General features: G+C 41.0%; 1 pseudogene; it reads left to right on the forward strand.

The window, feature by feature from the left end:
- LOC142376984 (dynein axonemal heavy chain 8-like) overlaps positions 1 to 23129 on the forward strand; it is a 40069-nt pseudogene that overhangs the window by 15083 nt on the left and 1857 nt on the right.

Genomic DNA, 23129 nt, shown 5'->3' on the forward strand with positions numbered 1-23129 from the left:
AGGTTTATTAAAGAAGGCATTGATGGCTGAGACCAAAGCCTGGAAGAAACTGATCTGCAGATACTTGAAGGAGGATTACAAGAAGAAAATGATTAACATCAGTTTACACATCAACAAATACCTTGTACAAGTATCGCATTCTGTTTCTAATCTGGAAGATGTGCGTCATGCCATGGGCACCCTGTCAAAGCTTCGAGATGCTGAAATTCAGACTGATATGACGTTAATTTCTATTGAGGTATGACTAGGACGGTCATTCGTTTTTTTAGACATATACAGTACCTTAAGCAGAGCTCCCTCTTTGACCTTTACAGTTGCAAACATTGCAGACTGATAAGAAACATGAAATAATGTTGTTTACAGGAAGCCTTTGAAATATTGACCAAAAATGAAGCAGAAGTGACCAAAAGAGAAGCAGAAGGAGTGTACAATCTGAGGCATCTCTTCACACAACTTCAGTCTAAAGCTGTTAGTACTATCAAGACATTCAGGCTTTTTTCTTTAAATGATTTTTTTCATGATGTGTTCCTCTGTAACAAAGCTTCGATAATGAATTTTGAACTCGGATTTTCTCAGAGATCAGTGCAAGATGAGCTGGTTTGCATGCAGCCCAAGTTCAAACGAAACCTTGTGGAATGTGTTGCTGTTTTCGAGAAGGATGTTTACTCTTTTAAGGAAGAATACGACTCTGTAAGTAATCTGTGAATGACCTTGTTTCTATGGGTGTTTGGAAAAATGTAGACGTTCTTATCAGCTCATATGATCCTGCATTTCAGGAAGGCCCAATGGTTGAAGGAATTCCTCCACAAGTAGCCAGCAGGCAGCTGCAAGCCTTTCAGGTACCATTACTGCTCACTCTCACCGTTCTATATTCCAGTTAATGTTTTACGCTTAAAACATGTGAGGAAGAAGAAGAAAAGCCTTTAGCTTTATTTTGAGTGGAAGATTATCTATTTTGATAGAGACTTATAAAGACAAATTGAAAAGAAATTCAAATCAAAAGACTACAAACTACATGAAACAGCAGTACAAAAATGTGAAATTACATTTAATTTGAATTTTGGTTTTGGTTTTATAAACATGGCAATTTTCTTCTCGTTTGCTGAATCTAATTTTATTGCCAAAAAATGTTCTTTTTACTCAGGCTAGATTTGATGAACTGTGGAGAAATTTCACCACATATACTTCTGGGGAGCAACTTCTCGGCTTACCTGTTACGGAGAATAACTTTCTACACCAGAAGAAGTTTGTTACTATCCTGACAAAGCTTTCTATCAGAGCCATCAATGAAAATTCCATTAATATTAACTAACAAAGATTGTAATATCTTTTAAGGATTTTTCCTTTTTTTTTTTTTAGAAAAGAGCTTGAGCTGCTTCGGAAACTCTACGGCCTGTATGATACAGTGATGAGTAAGATCAGTGGGTACTATAAAATCCTGTGGACAGACGTGGACATTGAAAAGATCAATGCAGAACTTGTGGAATTTCAGAATAGGTGGAGTATTTCTGAGCCATTACAACCTGCTTTGTGCCAGCATTGTATTTTTGATTTCTTTTGTATTCCTGTGATAGATATATTGTTTATCATCTCTATTTGTAGGTGCCGGAAGCTGCCCAAAGCACTAAAGGACTGGCAAGCCTTCCTTGACCTAAAGAGGACCATTGATGATTTCAATGAGTCGTGCCCGCTGCTGGAATTGATGGCAAACAAATCCATGATGCGGAGACACTGGGACCGGATTGGAGACTTAACTGGACACCAATTTGAGGTGGAGTCCAAAACCTTTATGCTGAAGAACATCATGGAAGCCCCTTTGCTGAAGTACAAGGATGATATTGAGGTTCGCTGGAAGTTTGAATACATTTAATTCCACAGTTCTAGCAACAATATTTCTTCTTTTTGTATGTGTCTAACCTCCTTAGCCTGGCTTTCTTCATTCATAGGACATCTCCATATCTGCTGTAAAAGAGAAGGATATTGAGGCCAAATTGTCACAGGTAAAAGACTTGTGGTCTGGTCAGACCCTTAGTTTGATGACATTCAAGGATAGAGGAGAACTAATGCTGAAGGGGGCAGAGACAGCAGAGATTCTTACCATCCTGGAGGATAGCTTGATGGTACTGGGCTCACTGCTAAGCAACAGGTAATACAAGTTAACAACAGCTTCAGATTTACATTCCACTGATTAAATCAGTTCCTAAGGAGCCTTGAACTCCGGAATAATATAATGAAAGTCTGTTAAACTAAAGTGAATGTACGCACTTAGTTAAAGAGGAAGAAGTAGAAATAAACTTATCTTGTTCTTAACAGATTTGACATTTACCAACAGCATTTTACAACACCTTTAAAGTTTTAAAGCTATGGTAGGTAATCCTAGAGAGCTAGCAAGAGAGCTAGCAAGATTCGAAAGTGTCCACTCCTCTAAGCTCCACCCCCCCCTCCCCATTCCGTCAGTGCTTCATCCAAAGCCGGTGGAACCGCATGCGCACATGGAGCAGGGAGCCGGCAGAGGGGGGCGTAGGCAGAAAGCAGAGGCATCTGATTGGTTTTTTGTAGGCGACCAATCCGAGATCAGTGTCCCGCTGATTTCGGATTGGTCAGCTTTTTCTCAGTCCTGCAGCTGCCACAGAGGTCTGATTATTTTCGTCCCTTTTTCTAAATACATCTTGTATAGATTTCTCTCAGGATAGACGGACCATTTCACCCAGTATTACAAAATGTGTTTCTGAACAGGATTACCTACCATGTCTTTAAGTAGCTTGTGTCCTTATCTGCTTTGTACAGGTACAGTGCATACTACAAAACAGAGATCCAGGATTGGCTCTCCAATCTTTCAACATCATCGGAAGTCATTGAACAGTGGGTTATTGTGCAAAACTTGTGGATCTACATGGAAGCTGTGTTTGTTGGGGGTGACATCGCCAAAGACCTCCCACAGGTGCAGTTCATGCTTTCTATCCTGAGGAAAACTACACCTTAGAATGCTTCCTTAAGTAAAATTCAAACTGCCCTTTTTTTTTCTATTACAGGAGGCAAAACGCTTTCAAGATATCGACAAGTCCTAGATTAAGGTCATGCAGCGTGCTCAGAAGGTGCCAAAAGTGGTGGACTGCTGTGTGGGTGACCCAATGTTAGGGCATCACCTACCCGAGCTTCAGAAACAGCTAGAGCTCTGTCAGAAATCTCTTGCAGGGTAATTCTTTACGAACAACATTAGTCCAAATACTTTAGATTGACTCAAAAAATAAGATGTGCAGAATTAAATAGATTGTTGTTATACCAGTGCAGTGGGTGTTGATGTTACGTATTTCTAATTTAACAGTTACCTTGAGAAGAAGAGGCTCCTTTTTCCAAGATTCTTCTTTGTATCCGATCCATCTCTTTTGGAAATCCTTGGACAAGCCAGCGACTCTCATACAATTCAGGTTAGAATGAGTTTGAACATTGTTGTCACTATGAATATATGGATATACATATACCTATATATAGATATATATCATTTTTAAATTCATTTATTTATGTATTCAGTTATTGTTTTAATTAATATAAATTACAGCCATACATCTGAATGTTTGCATGATGTCTTAAAATGAAAATTCAAATAATCACTATGACCTCTTTAAGTTTTACTTGGATAACTTTCAAGTTGACATTTTATCACTTGACAAAAGTCAATTTTGATACAATTGTGTTTCAGTCTCATCTCCTTGGAGTGTTTGACAATGTCAACGAAGCAGAGTTTCATCCAACGGAATATAACAAGATTTTGGCCGTTCTCTCACAGGAAGGGGAGAAATTACCGGTATGTCGTGTGCTTTTAAAGAGTTTAACTGATTCATTTTGGTTTTCTCAACATGTAAAAATATTCCATTGTACAGCCCCAATTCCTAAAAGGTTTGACCACTGTTTAATGTATAATTAAAAACGGAATGCAGTGATTTACAAATCTCATGGATGGTCCCACTCCTTCTTTGTCCGGAGGACGCAGCGTCTGTGATTTCTAAAAAGAATTTTAAATTTTGATTTGTCTAATGACAAAACAATTCTACACTTTTCCTCAGTTCACTCTAAATGAACCATGGTCCAGAGAAGATGGCAGCGTTTCTGGATGGCATTCACATAGGTTTCTTCTTTGCATGATAGAGCTTCTTACTTGCATTTGTGCATGGCAAGGCAAGCTGTTCTCACAGACAGTGGTTTCTGGAAGTGTTCCTGAGCACATGTAGTGATTTCCATGACAAAATTATTGTAAAAAGTTTGTAATACAGAGCTGCCTGAGGGCCCAACGACGACAGAGATTCTACATAGATAGATTCTATCAATCTTTGAATGATATTTTGTACTGTAGACCAGTACAAGCTCTGCAGTTGCCTGATAACGAGCTGATCATTTCAATCAGGTGTGTTGGAGCAGGAAACCTCTAAAACATGCGGGGCAGTGGTCCCCGAGGACCAGGTTTGAAAAACACTGCAGTAGACAATGAAATATTGTGTTACTTTGAGGAACAGTGTTCTGAAATTGCTCCAACATTTGTTGACATAGTTTTTTTGCAGGTTGCTGAGCCCCTGCTCCCTGCTACTTTAAGGGGCTTTTCCAATACCCAGTCATATCCAGCTGCTACACGTTCCTCCAGCTGTTTCCTTTTAGTAGCACTTGCTTTTCCAGCCTATTGCAGATCCCTTCCCAACTTATTTGAGACATTTTGCTACCATCAAGTTCAAAATATTTCATTAAACAGTAAAATGTCTCACTTTCAACATTTTATGTTTTCTTTGACCTAATTTCAACAGAGTGTCCCGACTATATTGAAATTGGGGCTGTAAATCCCTTTTACAGTTCGTGTAAATGGAAAAAAAAAAAAAAAAAGATTTATAATCTTTGGTAGTTTAATCTGTAACATTGCTTGGGTGTATCAATTCTTCGGTTTTTAGAAATCTTTGATAATTGCAGTTTGATAAACGTGTATTTCTGCTTTCAGCTGGACAAATGTGTCATGGCGCAGGGAGCTGTGGAGCTCTGGCTTGGAGAGCTGTTGCTGCAACAGCAAGCCTCCTTACACTCCATCATCAGAGCTTCAGATCTAGAGATAAACGATGAAGACTTTGACCTTCTCACTTTCCTTGACAAATATCAAGCACAGGTGAGTAGACAACATTGTGGCCGCTTGGAAATACATTTAGCAGGTTGATTTCTAATGCAAGCCAGTATCTATCAGGTCGCCATGGCTTGCACCTCCAGCAGGTTGTACTGTGTGATATTTGCTTTTGTTATAGATTTTCTCCACAGCTTCAGTCTTGTACTAAATCTATGACACAACTTTCCTCCTTTGTGGAAAAAAGTTTTTAAATAACAAGTGTGAATATCTTTGGAGTTTTGTACGGAAGCCCAGAGCGGACGTGGTACGTATAAACTTTTGTTTGATGGTTTTCGATCATTTCCAGAAAACAATAATCGTTTTCTCCAGATAACGAGATAATTATCTCGTTATCTGGAGAAAACCATCAAAAAAAAAGTTTATACGTACCACGTCCGCTCTGGGCTTCCGTAGTTTTGAGAGATACGATGGTATCATAATTGATTTCTATATTCATAGAGTTCCCAAGATTCATTTTATTCTGCCTTGTCTGTTTTAAGGTGGGCTTGTTAGGAATCCAGATGCTTTGGACAAGAGATTCTGAAGAGGCCCTAAGAATCGCTGCCGATAAGAAGGAGATCATGCCTCTTACGAAAAAGAGGTTTCACAACCTACTCAGCATGCTCATTAAACAAACCACCTGTGACCTGAGCAAATTTGACAGAGTCAAATATGAAACACTTGTCACAATTCATGTGCACCAGAGTGACATTTTTAATGACCTGGTAAGGTTTTTTTCTTCAGTAAATGTCTGTTCTTTTCTTTCTGTAAAACACTTGAGTTAAGCTCCGCTTTGTTTGCAGGTAAAGAAGCGTGTGAAATGTATCAGCGACTTTGAATGGCTGAAGCAGAGCAGATTTTACTTCAAGGAGGATCTGGACAAAGTCATTGTATCCATAACTAATGTCGACTTCATCTATCAGAACGAGTTCTTAGGCTGTACTGATCGGCTGGTCATCACCCCTCTGACTGACAGGCAAGAAAAGAGAAAATTGATTTTTATAAGCAACTTGCTGTAATAAGTCAACTTTGCTTGTAGGTTTTAATTCCTATGTTGCATTCAAGAACAGTTTTTTTTTTCTACAAAGGTGTTATATCACACTGGCCCAGGCTCTGGGCATGAGTATGGGAGGAGCTCCTGCTGGGCCAGCCGGCACCGGTAAGACTGAAACCACCAAAGACATGGGTCGTTGCCTTGGCAAGTACGTTGTGGTCTTCAACTGCTCGGACCAAATGGACTTCAGAGGACTCGGCAGGATATATAAAGGTACATTAGGCAATGAAACAAGTCATCGAGCAGTGGTGTACAGTTTCATTTATGTGATGTCCTATTGTGTTTTTATTTTCCAGGCCTTGCACAGTCAGGGTCCTGGGGCTGCTTCGATGAGTTCAACAGAATCGACCTGCCAGTGCTTTCCGTTGCTGCTCAGCAGATCTCAATTGTTCTGACATCACGAAAGAAACACAGAAGCACTTTCATTTTTACGGACGGAGACTGCGTGAACTTGAATCCAGAGTTCGGCGTGTTTATCACCATGGTAAGACATGGAAACACACAGTCCTATTAAAAGAAACTCCTTGAAACTAGATGGAAAACATTAGATATACAGTATATACAAAGATATGTCATGCCTCTGTATCTAGAATCCAGGATATGCAGGCCGTCAGGAACTTCCTGAAAATCTAAAAGTGCAGTTCAGGACAGTGTCCATGATGGTGCCAGACAGGCAGGTGGGTCAAGGCTTCTTTCTGTGGAGAGAAACGTTTTTCTTTTTGCTGTGGTCCTAACACATCCCTCTACACTTTTGTCTCCGACAGATTATAATGAGAGTCAAACTAGCCAGTTGTGGATTCAATGAGAATGTTAACTTAGCACAGAAATTCTTTGTTCTTTACAAACTTTGTGAGGAGCAACTCACAAAACAGGTGAGAATCTTGTTAGCATTTCATAAGTCCTATTTTGTTTGGTTATTGAACTACTGACATATAACCTCTGCTATTTGACAGGTCCACTATGACTTTGGACTAAGGAACATCCTGTCTGTGTTGAGAACACTTGGGGCGTGTAAAAGAGCTCGACCTGATGACACTGAGTCCAGCACTGTCATGAGAGTGCTTCGTGACATGAATCTGTCCAAACTGGTATCACACAAACTTAGTTCTTACCAACAGCTGTGATATATTGAATTGTATTGAATTGTGGGTGTGAAAGTATACTCTGTACACTGGATACAGTGCTGTGAATAAAAAAATCCATCTGTGTGTTTCAGGTGGATGAGGATGAGCCCCTCTTCCTTAGTCTTATCAATGATCTGTTCCCTGGTATCCAGCAGGACAACAGCACATATACTGAACTTCAAGCTGCTGTTGCTAATCAAGTTGAGCTTGCCGGTCTCGTTAACCACCCACCGTGGAACCTCAAGCTTGTTCAGGTGCCTTAAAATTGTTGTTTAGCATAATTATTATAAAGTTAGCTTTTGGAAAGTACTTTTCTTACTGGTATATCACTGTTGCTGTCTGGGTCAGCTTTATGAGTCTTCTCGAGTGCGCCATGGGCTGATGACTTTAGGCCCAAGTGGGGCCGGGAAGACCTCGGTTATCAACGTTCTTATGAGATCACTGAGTGAATGTGGAACCCCACACAGAGAGATGCGCATGAACCCCAAAGCAATCACTGCTCCGCAGATGTTTGGTCATCTGGATGCAGCAACTAATGATTGGACTGATGGAATCTTTTCCACACTGTGGCGGAGGTCACTAAAAGCTAAGAAGGGTAATTCCAACATTTTGTCAACATCTAAGCTAAGAAAGTGTTTGTGATTAATACAGATGAGATCCTAAGAAAAAATATAAAACTGTCCAAATGAAAACGGTATTGTATTAAATAATATCTAAGCAATACATAGTATTGTACTTTAGACATTTTTATCATATTACATTCAGTATAACACAATATAAAGGTTGTTGCAATTTTAATGTGATGCTAAATACTGCATCTGCACGATATTACTGCCCAGCTTCAACAAGACAATGAAAATGTCAGCTCAGAAGCTGAGCACTTTTCTTAAAGGGGAACTCCGGGGCATTTGAAGCGTGTTTCCATTGCTAGAGGTTGTCAAATACTGATAGTAGGACACAGAGAGGTGCGTATCTGCGCTCCCTGTGTGGAGATCGCTCTGTCCGCACACCCTGTCATACGAGGCTAATACGTGGTGGCTAAGGGGCAAGCGCTAACCCTTCCACGTAAAACAACAACTTGCACACTGCAGAAACGTCACACCACTTTATAACCCATCCGACAATAAAGTCACAAGCCTTAACATCAAAACCATATCCATGGTTCTCACATTACTGGCATGGGGACGTTACAAAACAACTTTATAAACAGCATATAACTCACCGGCTGGTTGTAGGCTCGCGCATGTGAAAGCCCAAAAGAGTCGATGGAGAATAATCCCATATACAAAACAATTATATTCTCTAGAAAAACTGCGTTCAAGTATTTAAAACGTTACAACAATATATGCCCAGTAATATTTTTGTAATGTTTTAAATACTTGAAAGCAGTTTTTCTAGAGAATATAATTGTTTTGTATATGGGATTATCCTCCATCGACTCTTTTGGGCTTTCACATGCGCGAGCCTACAACCAGCCGGTGAGTTACATGCTGTTTATAAAGTTGTTTTGTAACGTCCCCATGCCAGTAATGTGAGAACCATGCATATGGTTTTGATGGTAAGGCTTGTGACTTTATTGTCGGATGGTTTATAAAGTGGTGTGACGTTTCTGCAGTGTGCAGGTTGTTGTTTTACGTGGAAGGGTTAGCGCTTGCCCCTTAGCCACCACGTATTAGCCTCGCATGACATGCTGTGCGGACAGAGCGATCTCCACACAGGGAGCGCAGATCTGGACCTCTCTGTGTCCTACTAGCAGTATTTGACAACCTCTAGCAATGGAAACACGCTTCAAATGCCCCGGAGTTCCCCTTTAAGCTATAGATGCCAGTTCATGCATATTTAGAGCTAAAATATGAGACGTCACATGAGACAGCCAGTATGGTTTACTGCACAGTGCGTTGTAACCAAAACACAACAAAACAAAATGGTGACCCGCCGAGCTGCCTTGGTCGTAAGCACCTCGTCCCTGACATGTAAACCCACCTTTCAGATTGACACCACCGCATACGGAACTACACTTAGCCTTGTCTGGTCCGAGGGTAGCAGCTGGGGCAAATCCCAGGCTCCTGTTCCTACGGGACCCCAAAACAGGCCCCTTTTAAGTTCTGGGAATGACAGTGGAGATGCTGTTGTCCTTGGCACACACTGGCTCGCCCACTTTTGATCCAGTAGTGGGACAGCGGCTCATTAGTGACTGACAAAGTGCCAGAGGCTGCCGGAGAACTCAAACATTTAATTGCTTCGACGGGTTTACTCTTCAGGGGAAGTCATCTGGATTGTGCTGGATGGTCCCGTTGATGCAATATGGATCGAGAACCTCAACTCAGTCCTGGATGATAACAAAACACTGACCCTGGCTAATGGTGACCGCATCGTCATGTCACCATCCTGCAAGTTGGTGTTTGAGGTGCACAACATGGATAATGCCTCCCCTGCTACTGTGTCCCGTGTGGGAATGGTTTTTATAAGCTCCTCAGCTCTCAGCTGGCTACCCATCCTCCAGGTACTTTTGTGATATCTAAGTGTTGAAGACTTTTTTTTTCCTGAAAAAGAACAATGCTTTGTAAGCAGTGCTTAGATAGAACTTGGCTTTTGTATTGCAGGGATGGGCCAAGAAGCGCCCTGCTAGAGAGGCAGAGAGCATCATCGGTTTATATGAAAAGACATTTGAGGATGTTTACATGTATATGAGGCAAAACCTTAAACCCAAAATGGAGCTTTTGGAGTGTAACTACATAATACAGGTGTGTATTTAAAAAAAAAAAAAGACTGAGAATAAAAACAGAATCAGATGATGCCTCGAAGCCTGAATTGTTTGACTATGTTCCTTCTTCAGTCCGTCAATCTGCTGGAGGGCCTCCTCCCAACCAAGGAGACAGAGGGCTTTGCTGGAAGCAAGCACCTTGAGCGCCTCTTTGTCTTTTGCCTGATGTGGAGTCTGGGAGCTCTTTTAGAATTAGAGGACAGAGACAAGCTGGAGGTCTTCATGAGAGGTCATGAAAGCGAAATTGATGTGCCTCAAACCAAGCCGGGAGAGACTATATTTGAGTACATGGTCAACACAAACGGTACAGTTATTTGACACGTAAAAGAGCATCAATTTGATGTTTTTTTTGTATAGTTTAAAGTGAACAAGCATTTGAATGTGGTGGCATGGTGGTTAAGTTAGCACTTCACAGCAAAAAGGGTATTATTGCGGGGTTTGTGTGCCCTCCCTGTATCTGCATGGCTTACACTGTAGTTGCGAGTGTCTGATTGTCCGTCTCTGTATTAGTCTTGTGTTGGACGCTCTAGCGTCCCTGCCTTCTTAACCAATAGCAGCTGTTAAAGGCTTCAGCCTCCTGCTACCCTCAACAGGGTTTACAGAATCTGGTCTCATTCCAGAGGCATCAGATTCGGAGATTTTGTTAAGACCCCTTCGCACTGCATATACCCACCTGAGAGTAATCTTTAGTATCAGTTATACGTTGTTAATTGTTGTGAAATAAGATGTATTAGAAATATTTGCTTTAGATGTCTGATACTGCCTCGAGTGGTGCGCCACAGCACAGACATGAAAGGACCCATTGTGCATACGTTCAGCACATCGCCAGCTTTGACAACGATGGGATGAGAATGGGTTTATATGTGACTAAAAAGAATGGCGACTTTTGTTTTAGGTGAATGGTGTCACTGGAACAATCTTGTGGAGGAATATGTCTATCCAACTGACCATGTGCCTGACTACACCTCCATTCTTGTTCCAAATGTGGATAACGCAAGAACCTCTTTCTTGCTGGAGACTATTGCCAAACAACACAAGGTGATCTTGTGGTTTTTAAAAGAATATTTAGATAATGTTTATACTTAAAAATATGTTACTTTTTGTCTAAACTCTAAATGTTTTATATGTACAGGCCGTACTGCTTATTGGTGAACAAGGGACAGCGAAGACAGTGATGATCAAAGGCTATGCAAAGAAATACGATCCTGAGACGGATCTGTTCAAATCACTGAACTTCTCATCTGCCACAGAGCCCTTGATGTATCAGGTAAAAGATATTTTAAAATGCTTTTTGTGCTTGAATTTTTACAGTCCTACATTGGTTCATGTTTGCAAAAACTTTCTTCGTACACAGCGATCAGTGGAAAGTTACATTGAGAAAAGGATTGGCAGCACCTATGGACCCCCAGGAGGACGCAGGATGACCATCTTCATCGATGACATAAATATGCCTATTGTCAACGAATGGGGAGATCAGGTGTTGCTTTCTTTTTTTTTTAATTAACATCTGTCTGTCTATCTGTCGCTTTAATCTGATGAGTTACTTTATGTGGCTATCCAACCAGATCACAAATGAGATAGTCCGCCAGATGATGGAAATGACTGGCATGTACAATCTGGATAAACCAGGAGATTTCACCACGATTGAGGATGCACAGATTCTGGCTGCCATGATCCACCCTGGTGGGGGTAGAAATGACATCCCACAAAGACTGAAGAGACAGTTTACAGTCTTCAACTGCACTCTGCCAGCCAACACCTCCATTGATAAGATCTTTGGTAGGTTGGTCTAAAATAATCCCATTTGTTCTGCTTCCATTACTGTAGTTTTCATTTTACAGTTAACGGTTTCTTCATGTTCTTTTTGTGCAGGTGTGATTGGCTCTGGATATTTCCATGAATGCAGGGCATTCCAGCCAAGCATATCAGCAATGGTTAAATGTCTAGTGTCTGCTGGGAGGATCGTTTGGCAGTGGACAAAGGTACTTACCTGGAATATGATGAGAAGTTTATAATAGGAATTGATTATAGGTATATGGTATTGATAAGTTTGTTAACTTGTTTTATGACACCACATTGAAGGTCAAAATGCTTCCAACACCATCAAAGTTCCACTACATTTTCAATTTGAGGGACTTGTCCAGGATCTGGCAGGGAATGTTAAACGTTAAGGCAGAGGAGTGTGGTGACATCTCCACCCTATTGGCTCTTTTCAAGTGTGAATGTACAAGGGTGATAGCAGACAGGTAAAATCCTTTTTTAAGTTAAAAAACAAAAAGTTGGAAGAAAGCATTACTCTAAGACTTTGCTTTGTTGCAGGTTTATTTGCTCTGAGGACAGAGATTGGTTTGAGAAGGCTGTATGTCGTGTCATCCAAGAGCACGTTGACCCAAACCTCGTTCAAGAGCTTCATTCTGAGCCGTATTTTGTGGACTTCCTCCGAGATGCACCTGAGCCAACTGGAGAGGAAGACGATGATGCCTGTTTTGATGCCCCTAAGATCTATGAACTGGTGTGAAATCTGAATTCGTACATCAGCGCTTGATAGTTTCATGGTAGTAAGTTGATGGAGGAAACTGTCACCATAATCTGTATGAACAACTTGTTTCAGGTGCCAGATTTTCAGTTCTTATCAGATAAGCTTGTGATGTATCAAGCTCAGCACAATGAGGTAGTAAGGGGCTCCACCCTGGATCTGGTTTTCTTCAAAGACGCAATGACTCATCTTGTCAAGGTGACACCTGAAGCGAGTATAGCTGATGCATTTCTTGTAGACTAGGCTAGATATAATACTGATTCTTTTTAGATTTGCTCCTCTTTAGGTCTCACGAATCATTCGCACTGACAATGGAAATGCCCTGCTTGTGGGAGTGGGAGGATCAGGAAAACAGAGTCTGACGCGCCTGGCCTCATACATAGCTGGATACAGCATCTTCCAGATCACATTAACCAAGTGAGATGAGTCATAGTTGTGAGAGCTCTGTTTGTAGGGACTTTAATCACACTGATCAAACTGTTCTTGGGGCTCTCTGAGGGTTAGAGGCGCTCTCCAAAGGACAATGAACCATCAGGGGCTTTTTTTCTGCTTGCATTCAAGTGATATAACCTGCAAACCTGTCTCAGTCGGCCTTAGGTGTCACTTTAAGTCCATTCCTCTGTTTTAAAAAAAATAATAATAATACAATAATTTCTTATTATATATTGCTTATAGGCAATGTTTTAAATAGGTTTGTTTGTTTTAGTTTTTTTACTTCTCTTTGATAGTAGTGGTTCCAGTGGTGTGTTCATACCTTCAACCAGTCACTGTACACTTACCTCATCTGGACCTATCACGTCACCTTCATGTCTCCGTTATGCTGGGAAAGCTCCCGCTCCAAAGTAGAAATGAAAGACGCCACAGAAGGAGTTCTATAAACTCTGAGCTCCTACTATAGACGTTCTTCCAGGGTCTCGGGTGATTGGTCAAGCACATGAATACAGTACTAAGATCAGCTCTAATTAACTGCTATTAATTTTATCCTTAAAAGTAGGAAACAAATAAAAAGTTCAATTCGATAAACGTACCTATTAAAGGCGGGGTAGGGGATCTTTTTCTGGAACATTTTTTTACCCCCCCCCCCCACCCCCCCCGACCGTTCCTTCTCCCTGTGCGCGTACCCTACTCCGTGAACGAATTACACGTCCAGAAGCTTGGCAGGAAGCTAAACTAGAGCCAGCTTGGCTAGCACCTAGCATTATTAAACGTATAGTGAGCATAAACTAAATACTAAATACTAAATACGGCAACAATCGATGCTTGCTGTCAGAACAGCGCTCGTGCACCTTCTTGCTCGTGCGCGTTCATGTACTCTAGAGGTGTGCCTTCGGGGGGAAAGTGAAGAAAAGGGTTGGGACTTTTTACCGGTGTATTTTCAAAATGCAGCTTCGCTGGACTCAAAATCCAGGATCTCCTACCCTACCTTTAAAATACAAGAATGAGTGTCCTTTGAAGCCATGAGCTGTTTGTAGTTGCATTTGCACTGAAAGTGAAATGCTGGGCCTTCTTTCCAATTATGTGGTGTTTATTTTTCCTTACTTAGAACATACAACATGAGTAATTTCATGGATGACCTGAAACTGTTGTATAACACAGCGGGGGCTGAGGGCAAAGGCATCACCTTCGTCTTTACAGACAACGAAATCAAGGATGAGGCTTTCCTCGAGTACCTCAACAATATTCTCTCTTCTGGAGAGGTGAGATCTCATAAAGGTATAAAGGCGTATCTGAATATCTGCTGATTGTGTAACTGAACACTGGAATCTTCAGTCTAATTGAAACGGACTGGAATTGGTCCTGTATGACTGAAACAAAGAGGTGGGGCAGAATGTAACGTCTCAAAGGAAAAGCTTCGCTGGTCCTGACCATGTTGTAATCGTTTCAGGTCTCCAATCTTTTTGCAAAAGATGAGATGCAAGAGATCACCCAGAACCTGATCCCAGTTATGAAAAAGGAGTTTCCTCGAATTCCACCAACTTTTGACAATCTTTATGACTACTTTATATCTCGGTCAAGGAAGAATTTACACGTTGTTCTGTGCTTCTCACCGGTAAGTTGAAACTTTGTATATTTTCTGTTTATACCCAAAAGCAACCGCCCAAACTTTTGCTACTTTTATTCCAAATCTCTTTTTATTCACAGCATGTTTAGATGCTCAACAGTGACATTATATATACACTTACACCCATAACTACCTCCATAAATGAACCTTTTCATTGGAGTTTTACTCTACTCTTGTTTAAAGGTGGGGCAGAAGTTTCGCTCCAGATGTCTGAAGTTTCCGGGCTTGATTTCCGGCTGCACAATGGACTGGTTCACCCCTTGGCCCAATGAGGCTCTGGTTGCTGTGTCCACCTATTTCTTATCTAAGTTTCACATGGTTTGTCCAGCTGATGTGAAGACTTCAGTGATGACCACCATGGGAACCTATCATCACAAAGTATCTGAAACATGTGAAAGTTACTTTGAAAGGTATCACATTTACACAAATCCAATTTGTTCAGAAACATACGCTATCAAACACAGTCCTAACGCTGTATGTTGTTCATCTCTCAGGTTTCGAAGACGAGCTCACGTCACCCCTAAATCTTACCTTTCTTTTATAAATGGTTACAAAACATTATATGCCGAAAAGCACAACTATATCAACACTTTGGCAGAGCGCATGAATGTTGGTAAGGAATTTGAACAGGAAGGCAGTTGTGTCTTTATAAAGATTGTGTACTTTATGGAGGATTTTGTATGGTCTACTCCTGTAAAAGATTACACCAGATGTTACTGATTTCCAGGGTTGGACAAACTGATGGAGGCCAGTAAGTCGGTGGCTCAATTATCAAAAGATCTTGAAGTAAAGGAAAAAGAGCTCGCTATTGCATCTGCCAAAGCTGACGAGGTAAATCAGATACGTCCAAGCTCCTGTGACCTGCAGATAAGATTGATGATGGATGGATGTTTATGAGCAACTTTCCTCCAATCAGTACTTCCACAGTAATGTAAAACCATAAAATTAAGAACAATTTGAGTTCTGTACATAGTGAGGTAGCAGAATCAGTTTATTCATAGGTTCATTGTGGAAATTAGCTTCTGGTTTGATGTGAATAGCTGACAGAGGTTTTGTCATTTCTGAAAAGCTGTTTGAAAGCTCAACACCATGGACGCACGCGTATGATGCATTTGAAGGCATGAGATGTTTATTTTTGCATTCACCAAGGTGCTGGCAGAGGTGACAGTCAGTGCTAAAGCTGCAACCATTGTGAAGAATGAGGTCCAAGTTGTGAAGGACAGAGCCCAGAAAATTGTGGATGGAATAGAGTATGAGAAAGCTATAGCTGAGGAAAAGCTGGAGGCTGCCAGGCCAGCTTTAGAAGAAGCTACAGCTGCACTGAATGTGAGATATCTCTGACTTATTTGAAGATATTTACACCGTGCATTCTACAATATGTTACATGATATACTTAAAAACTCCACAGACCATCAAGCCAGCTGACATTGCCACAGTGAGAAAATTGGCCAAGCCTCCACACCTGGTCATGAGGATCATGGACTGCTGTCTGATTTTATTTAACAAAAAGTTAGACCCTGTTACATGTGATCCAGAACGAAGCTGTCTTCAACCATCATGGTCAGAAGCACTGAAGGTAACAAATTTCCTTTTTCTAAAAATTCAGTTGTTGCAAATGATAAATATATGAATTCCACTCATATATTAAAGGAGACACATTGTGCCCTGAGGTCTTAAATGTGTCATGTTTGGTTGAAATACTACAGAGATATAACACAGCAGCTCTTTTCAAGCCCAAATTTGCAGGCCTTTTTTTCAGTATTAGTTTTAGGAGGTGGAGTGAGCCAGCGGACTCAACTCTGCTCCTCTCTTCTGCAGGGTGTGCCTTTTTTGAGATTTGTTCTACAGCTTTGATGCTTCCATGCAAATGTAAATTTGGACACAATTCACACCTAAAAACCCTTAAAGTGCATTAATATGTGAGAAGGTACAGTAGGTAGCCTGAAAGCTCATGAAATGAAAGAAGGCCTGTAAGAAGTTGGATTATTATCAAATTGATTTCTTAAGTAAACTTAACTAAACAAAAAGCAAGAACAAATTAGTCTTGACATCTGGCTTTTGGGTTAAAGCGAATGCAGCACGATTTAAAGTTGAAGATGGATGGGGATGAAAAGATGGCAGCTGGATAATTCTGCTCTGAGTGCAAAACTGAGCGGCGTGTTCTTCCTCACAAATGGCATTTGCATGAATTCATTTGTTTTGTCCTTTTCAGCTTATGAGTGGCTCTGGTTTCTTGACAAGCCTCCAGCAGTTCCCAAAGGACAGCATTAACGAGGAAACTGTGGAACTACTGCAGCCTTACTTTGACATGGAGGATTACACCATGGAAAATGCCAAGAAAGTGTGTGGTAGTGTAGCTGGTCTGCTCGCATGGACTCGTGCTATGGCCTCATTCTTTGCCATCAACAAAGAAGTGTTGCCACTCAAGGTAAAGTTAAAGTTCATCATGTTGGCGACTGTTTTTTTTTTTTTTCTTTTTCATTTTAGATTTGTCGTAGGCGGCTATTCTTCTCCAATAATGCCATTTAAAACTCTCTATTCTCAGCCTGTTTGAATCTATTTTAGGTAAATAGGTGATTAAACCTCATTTTTAGCTCAAAGCCTTTTTATGCTACAGTATAACTGCATTGTTTGTTTCCAGGCCAACCTTGCCATTCAAGAGAACCGTCTAACTGTGGCTAATAACGAGCTGTGCGCGGCAGAGACTCAGCTGGCTGAAAAGCAAGCAGAGTTTGACAAAGTCAAGGCCAAATGCGACGCTGCAATGAAAGAGAAACAGGTGTGACGCACCCTTTTGAAAAATGTCACGACTGCGTTGACTTAAATCTAGAGATTGTAGCTGACACAGGCGTCTTGTCTTTCAGGAATTGGTGGATGATGCTGAGATGTGTAGGAATAAAATGCAGGCTGCATCTGCACTTATTGACGGACTTAGTGGAGAGAAAGCTCGCTGGATCGAGCAACGCAAAGAATTTAAGTCACAAATAAACAGGCAGGTTACAAAGGCAATGCAATTGAATATCAAAATGTTATATTCCAAGGGGGGTTAGTCTTTAAAGAGGTTCATTACTAGAATTCAGGATTGGTTCTTCAAGGACAGATTTAAAAGGTTTTGATAATGGCTTTTATATGAGTCCAGCTGCTTCTGCCTTTGTTTTCAGACTTGTGGGTGACGTACTCCAGCTCACCGGCTTCTTGTCGTACTGCGGTCCATTCAACCAGAGTTTCCGTGATATGTTGTTGAAGGACATCTGGGAGGCGGAGCTCCGGAAGCACAAAATCCCTTTTACAGAAAATCTCAACATCATTTCTGCCCTGGTGGATGCTCCCAATGTGAGAACAATGCCAGCCTATTTTTATTTGATACTAGTCCTGTGAAAAGTAAAAAAAAATCATTTGAACCATTGACTATCATTTTTAATATTTAAGATAAGTGAGTGGAACCTTCAGGGACTCCCGGGAGATGACTTGTCAGTTCAGAATGGCATCATCGTCACAAAAGCAACAAGATATCCCCTCCTCATCGATCCACAGACTCAGGGAAAAGCTTGGATTAAGAAAAAGGAAGAGGCCAACGAACTTCAAGTATATAGCCAAATGATTTTCACTTGTGTCATTTTTACCCTAATTACACGCTTAAGTAAAGCATGTCGCAGAAGTAAACTGATTTCATGTTCAGGTCACGTCCCTCAACCACAAATTCTTTCGCACACATTTGGAAGATTGTATTTCCATGGGACGCCCAATGCTCATTGAGGATATATTTGAGGAGCTCGACCCTGCCCTGGACAACGTGCTCGAGAAAAACTTTATCAAATCTGGGACCAGTTTCAAGGTATTTTTAACCTTCATGTCCATTCGAATTTACCAATACAACTTTAAAATGTGTACACTCTTAAAATTGTCTTCAATGTTTTTTTATAGGTCAAAGTAGGAGACAAAGAGGTAAACGTAATGGATGGGTTCCAGCTCTATATAACTACCAAACTGCCTAATCCAGCATACACTCCAGAGGTCAGCGCAAAAACATCCATTATTGATTTCACTGTAAACATGAAGGGCCTGGAGAACCAGCTGCTCGGCCGAGTCATCCTCAAAGAAAAATACGTGAGTGTGCCGTTTGTTCCAGAAACGCAGCTTGCTTTCCCCATTTGGTTTAAAAATATAACTTTATCTGTGATTGTTTTAGATAACTGTTTTTCCAGTGTAAGAATATGATATTGACTGGCTCTTGGTTTTTTTTCACTCATCTCAACAGGAGCTAGAAGCAGAAAGATTGAAACTAATTGAGGATGTAACTGCTAATAAAAGAAAGATGCAGGAGTTGGAAGACAATTTGCTGTACAAACTCAGCAGCACTAAAGGTCCTATAGTTACTGTTGTAGACTAATGCCAGTTTCTCCAGTCATACCTGTTCTTTTTCCTAAAGTGAAAGTGTGTCTGTTTGTCTGGTTAAAGGTTCTTTGGTTGATGATGACTCCATGATTGGCATTCTGACCACGACTAAGCAAACTGCTGCGGAAGTTAGTGCAAAGCTCAGTGTTGCAGCTGAAGCAGAAGTAAAGATCAATGTCGCTCAAGAAGAATACCATCCAGTTGCCTCTCGAGGAAGCACATTGTACTTCCTCATCACGGAGATGAGCATGGTCAATATCATGTACCAGACCTCCTTGGGTCAGTTCCTCAAAATCTTTGATCTGTCACTCGCAAGGTATGGCTTTATCGTGATTTAAGAAGTATGTCTGCACAGTCTTATCATAAGATGTTTGAGATTAAAGCTCGGAAACTATTCCAACCATTACTTCCTCTAATGACCAACAAATTTGTCTGGAAAGAACAATAGGTTGACAAAGATGTTTCTTTAACCACGCTGTGGTGTGGTCGTATTCTTCAAATATGCTTTGTTCTCTGTGTCTTTGCCTCCCTCGTTTTTTTATGCTGATTTTTTGTTTTTAATTAATGCGCTTTTGCAGGTCTGAGAAGGCCTCCAAAACTCAGAAGCGGATTGCAAATATTATTGAATATCTGACGTTTGAGGTTTTCCGATACACAGTCAGAAGCCTTTATGAAAACCACAAGTTCATCTTCACACTCCTGCTGGCCCTCAAGATTGACTTACAGAATAACAGAATACAACACAACAAATTTCAGATTCTTATTAAAGGTAAGGTGTGCATCATTCCCAGGAAAAGTTGAATTGCCTTTTGGACTTGACATCTCTGAACATAATTGATGAAACAATAGGTGGCGCAGCTCTTGACCTGAAGACCTGTCCATCAAAGCCATTCAGCTGGATCCTGGATATGGTGTGGCTGAACTTGGTAGAACTCAGCAAGCTGCCACAGTTCACTAACATTATAAACCAGGTAAGCCATAGATCCACGAATGATCTGGACATCTGAATTCTTCATCTGCTTGTAGTGTCATCAGTTTTGGTATTGACATGGTTTGTAGGTGTCCCAAAATGGGAAAAACTGGAAAGCATGGCTCAATCTTGATGCCCCAGAGGAAGGCGTCACTCCAGATGGATACAACTCTCTTGATGTTTTCCATAAGCTTTTGCTGATAAGGTTGGGTCCTCCTACTTGAATGTTGATTACATGTTTGATTACACCATATTATAAAATGCAATCACCTCACAAGCATTTTTTCTCACAGGTCTTGGTGCCCTGATCGCACCTTGTCTCAGGCCAGAAAGTATGTGGGAGACTCTTTGGGCATGAGATTCGTTGAGCCTGTCCTCTTGAACCTTCACAGCACCTGGCAGGAAAGTGATCCTCGCACCCCCCTCATTTGCTTCCTTTCTATGGGCTCAGATCCCACCGAACAAATCGAAGCACTTGCCAAGAAACTTAATCTCGGTGAGTTTGCCCTGTCCTGCCCCATTTTTTATTTTATTTTACTGAACTTTTTTATTTTCTTTTGAAGATGTAATGCCAAAATCTCCTGACGTCTGATTGTGTTTACATTCAGACCAGTTCCCAACTTGCGACGCTATCTACTTTTGATTCAGTTAGAACTGTATGAAACCCAAATTTTGTGATTGATGTCCCTGTGACCGTGGTAACCAACTGTATCCTGGATGTTGGTTGCTGTGTTCTCTTTGCAGTGGCACCTTGGGTGTTCACTGGGCAATCCAGCTCATGTATTTGTTTTCCTGAGCATAAATTCATTTGATTGTGGCTGTTAAAATTCCACTAATTGAAAGGTCTGTGGTTTGATCCGTGGCCCTTAATTCCCCGTAATGTTTCATCCTTGTGTAAGTGTGTGTGTTATGTTGTGTTAGAAAGATAATTATGTTTTGTATGTACAGTATAGTTAAAGGCCTGTGGCTTGTACTGCAAAGTCCTGAGTGGTGGATTAGACCAGGGGGGAAAGCACTATTTAAATGCACTCTATATGTTCATGTCTATGTAAATACTCCCACTGTTTCGGTTTACAGAATGCAGAGCAATATCTATGGGACAAGGACAAGAGGTGCATGCAAGGAAGCTGGTCAAGACATCAATGACAGAGGTGCTTTTAGAAGTTACTGAAGAAGTATAATGCATGAGTTAAGCCTTTCCAACTGAGGCAGTTCCAGGATTGGTACCAGTTCTTTGACCAAGAACCCCTCAATTCAGGGTCTGGAGGGAACCTGTGAACTCTGAGACCAGCTAACAGTTTGACCGCCATTAAAAAGATAAATAAATGAATACTGAGCAAGGGGAACATTTAGACGTAAAATCGATATAGCATCGAAAAGCTAATGATGTCATCTTTCATCTGATATTTTAGATAGTGTTAATATTGCCAGTTGTGGTTTGCAAATGGCCATACACACAGAATTGACCATGTCTGAGTGGGATTTGTAATGGAAATCAGAGTTTATAAATAGCATTGCAGCCAGGGCTTAGAAATGCCAGCTGGCAGTATTAAAACATTACATACCATTTATAAGCCTAGATGCAAACTGCATTTGTGAAAGCACCCCTCATAGGGCGGTAATCATAAATGCTGACTGTGTTGTTGGAACGAACGTATATGACCACAAGGCTCAGGAGTGGCTCTCGTGCATGTGGACAAGCAAATGGTTTCATAGAAAGTTCACAAAGTAAAGCAGCTTCCAGCAGGTGACAGCATCTGGTGAATGCTTTCATGTGGGAGTGTATTGGATTGTCCTGATGTGCAAGCTAGAGTGTTGCTTCTTGCTTTCAACAGCAATGGCTGACTGTTTGACCTGATCCGTGGCTTTTGTGTCTGGATGTGTACAGGGAGGTTGGGTCCTTCTGCAGAACTGTCACCTGGGGTTGCAGTTTATGGATGAGCTGCTAGAAACTATCACAGTTACAGAGAGCATGCATGACACGTTCAGGGTGTGGATCACCACAGAGCCACACGATCTGTTCTCCATCACACTCCTACAGGTGAGACTTGACAACATCGTCATAAAAAGGAAGGTGTTAAAAGTTTTTGTACACGCACAGACTGTCTCTCACTCTTTACCTTTTAAGTCTTCCATCAAGTTCACCAACGACCCCCCCCAGGGAATACGTGCTGGTTTGAAACGAACATTTGCAGGAATTTCACAGAACCAGTTGGAAGTCAGCAACCTGCCCATGTGGAAGCCTTTGCTGTACGGTGTGGCCTTTTTACACACTGCTGTGCAGGTACTGCGCATTCTAAGTTCACGCGTGTCATAGTGGAACTTTATTTAAAGGAAATATTAAAAAAGAATACATGCTTTGCTCCTGGCACAGTTTATATGAGAAACAGAGTGAACTAACCATATTTAGAAGTACCGTAACCTTGACAATGGCACTACTTAATTTGGTAGCTTTTTTTTCTTATTAATTTCATAATTGATAATGAAATCATTTGTGCCATTTTAATAATGCATTAGGCAAATTTTCCACCTCATTACCATATTGAGAATGTGTTGGCTTTAGTTTATTTTATAGCCTTTTGAAGTTTGAGTGGTTTGTATTTTCCAGTGTAGCACAAATCAACTCGTGTCTGTGACTTTTTTCCTCCAGTAGAAGGAAGGCTGTTCGTCATAATAACACAGGGATTTTCTGATTTTACATGGTAACCTTTTCTTTTTTTTTGCTTTGTAAGGAACGACGTAAATTTGGACCCTTAGGTTGGAACATACCTTACGAGTTCAATTCGGCCGATTTCTCTGCAAGTGTTGAATTTGTTGAAAGACACTTGGATGATTGCGGCCCCAAGAAGGTGAGCGTTTTGCAGCCCTGGTTTAATATTTGTATGTCATCCTCCCTCCCTCACTCACTACTTTGTGTCCCCCCCCACAGGATGTGTCATGGATAACCTTGCGATACATGCTCGCTGAGGTGCAATATGGAGGAAGGGTCACAGATGACTATGACAAACGCCTGTTGAAGTGTTTTGCTCGTGTAATAATCCCAGTTTTTTTGTTGATTCGTGTGTTACAACTCCCGGTGTTTTATGT

Source organism: Odontesthes bonariensis, chromosome 3 (assembly GCF_027942865.1).
Source record: "Odontesthes bonariensis isolate fOdoBon6 chromosome 3, fOdoBon6.hap1, whole genome shotgun sequence".
NCBI classification, from domain to species: Eukaryota; Metazoa; Chordata; class Actinopteri; order Atheriniformes; family Atherinopsidae; genus Odontesthes; species Odontesthes bonariensis.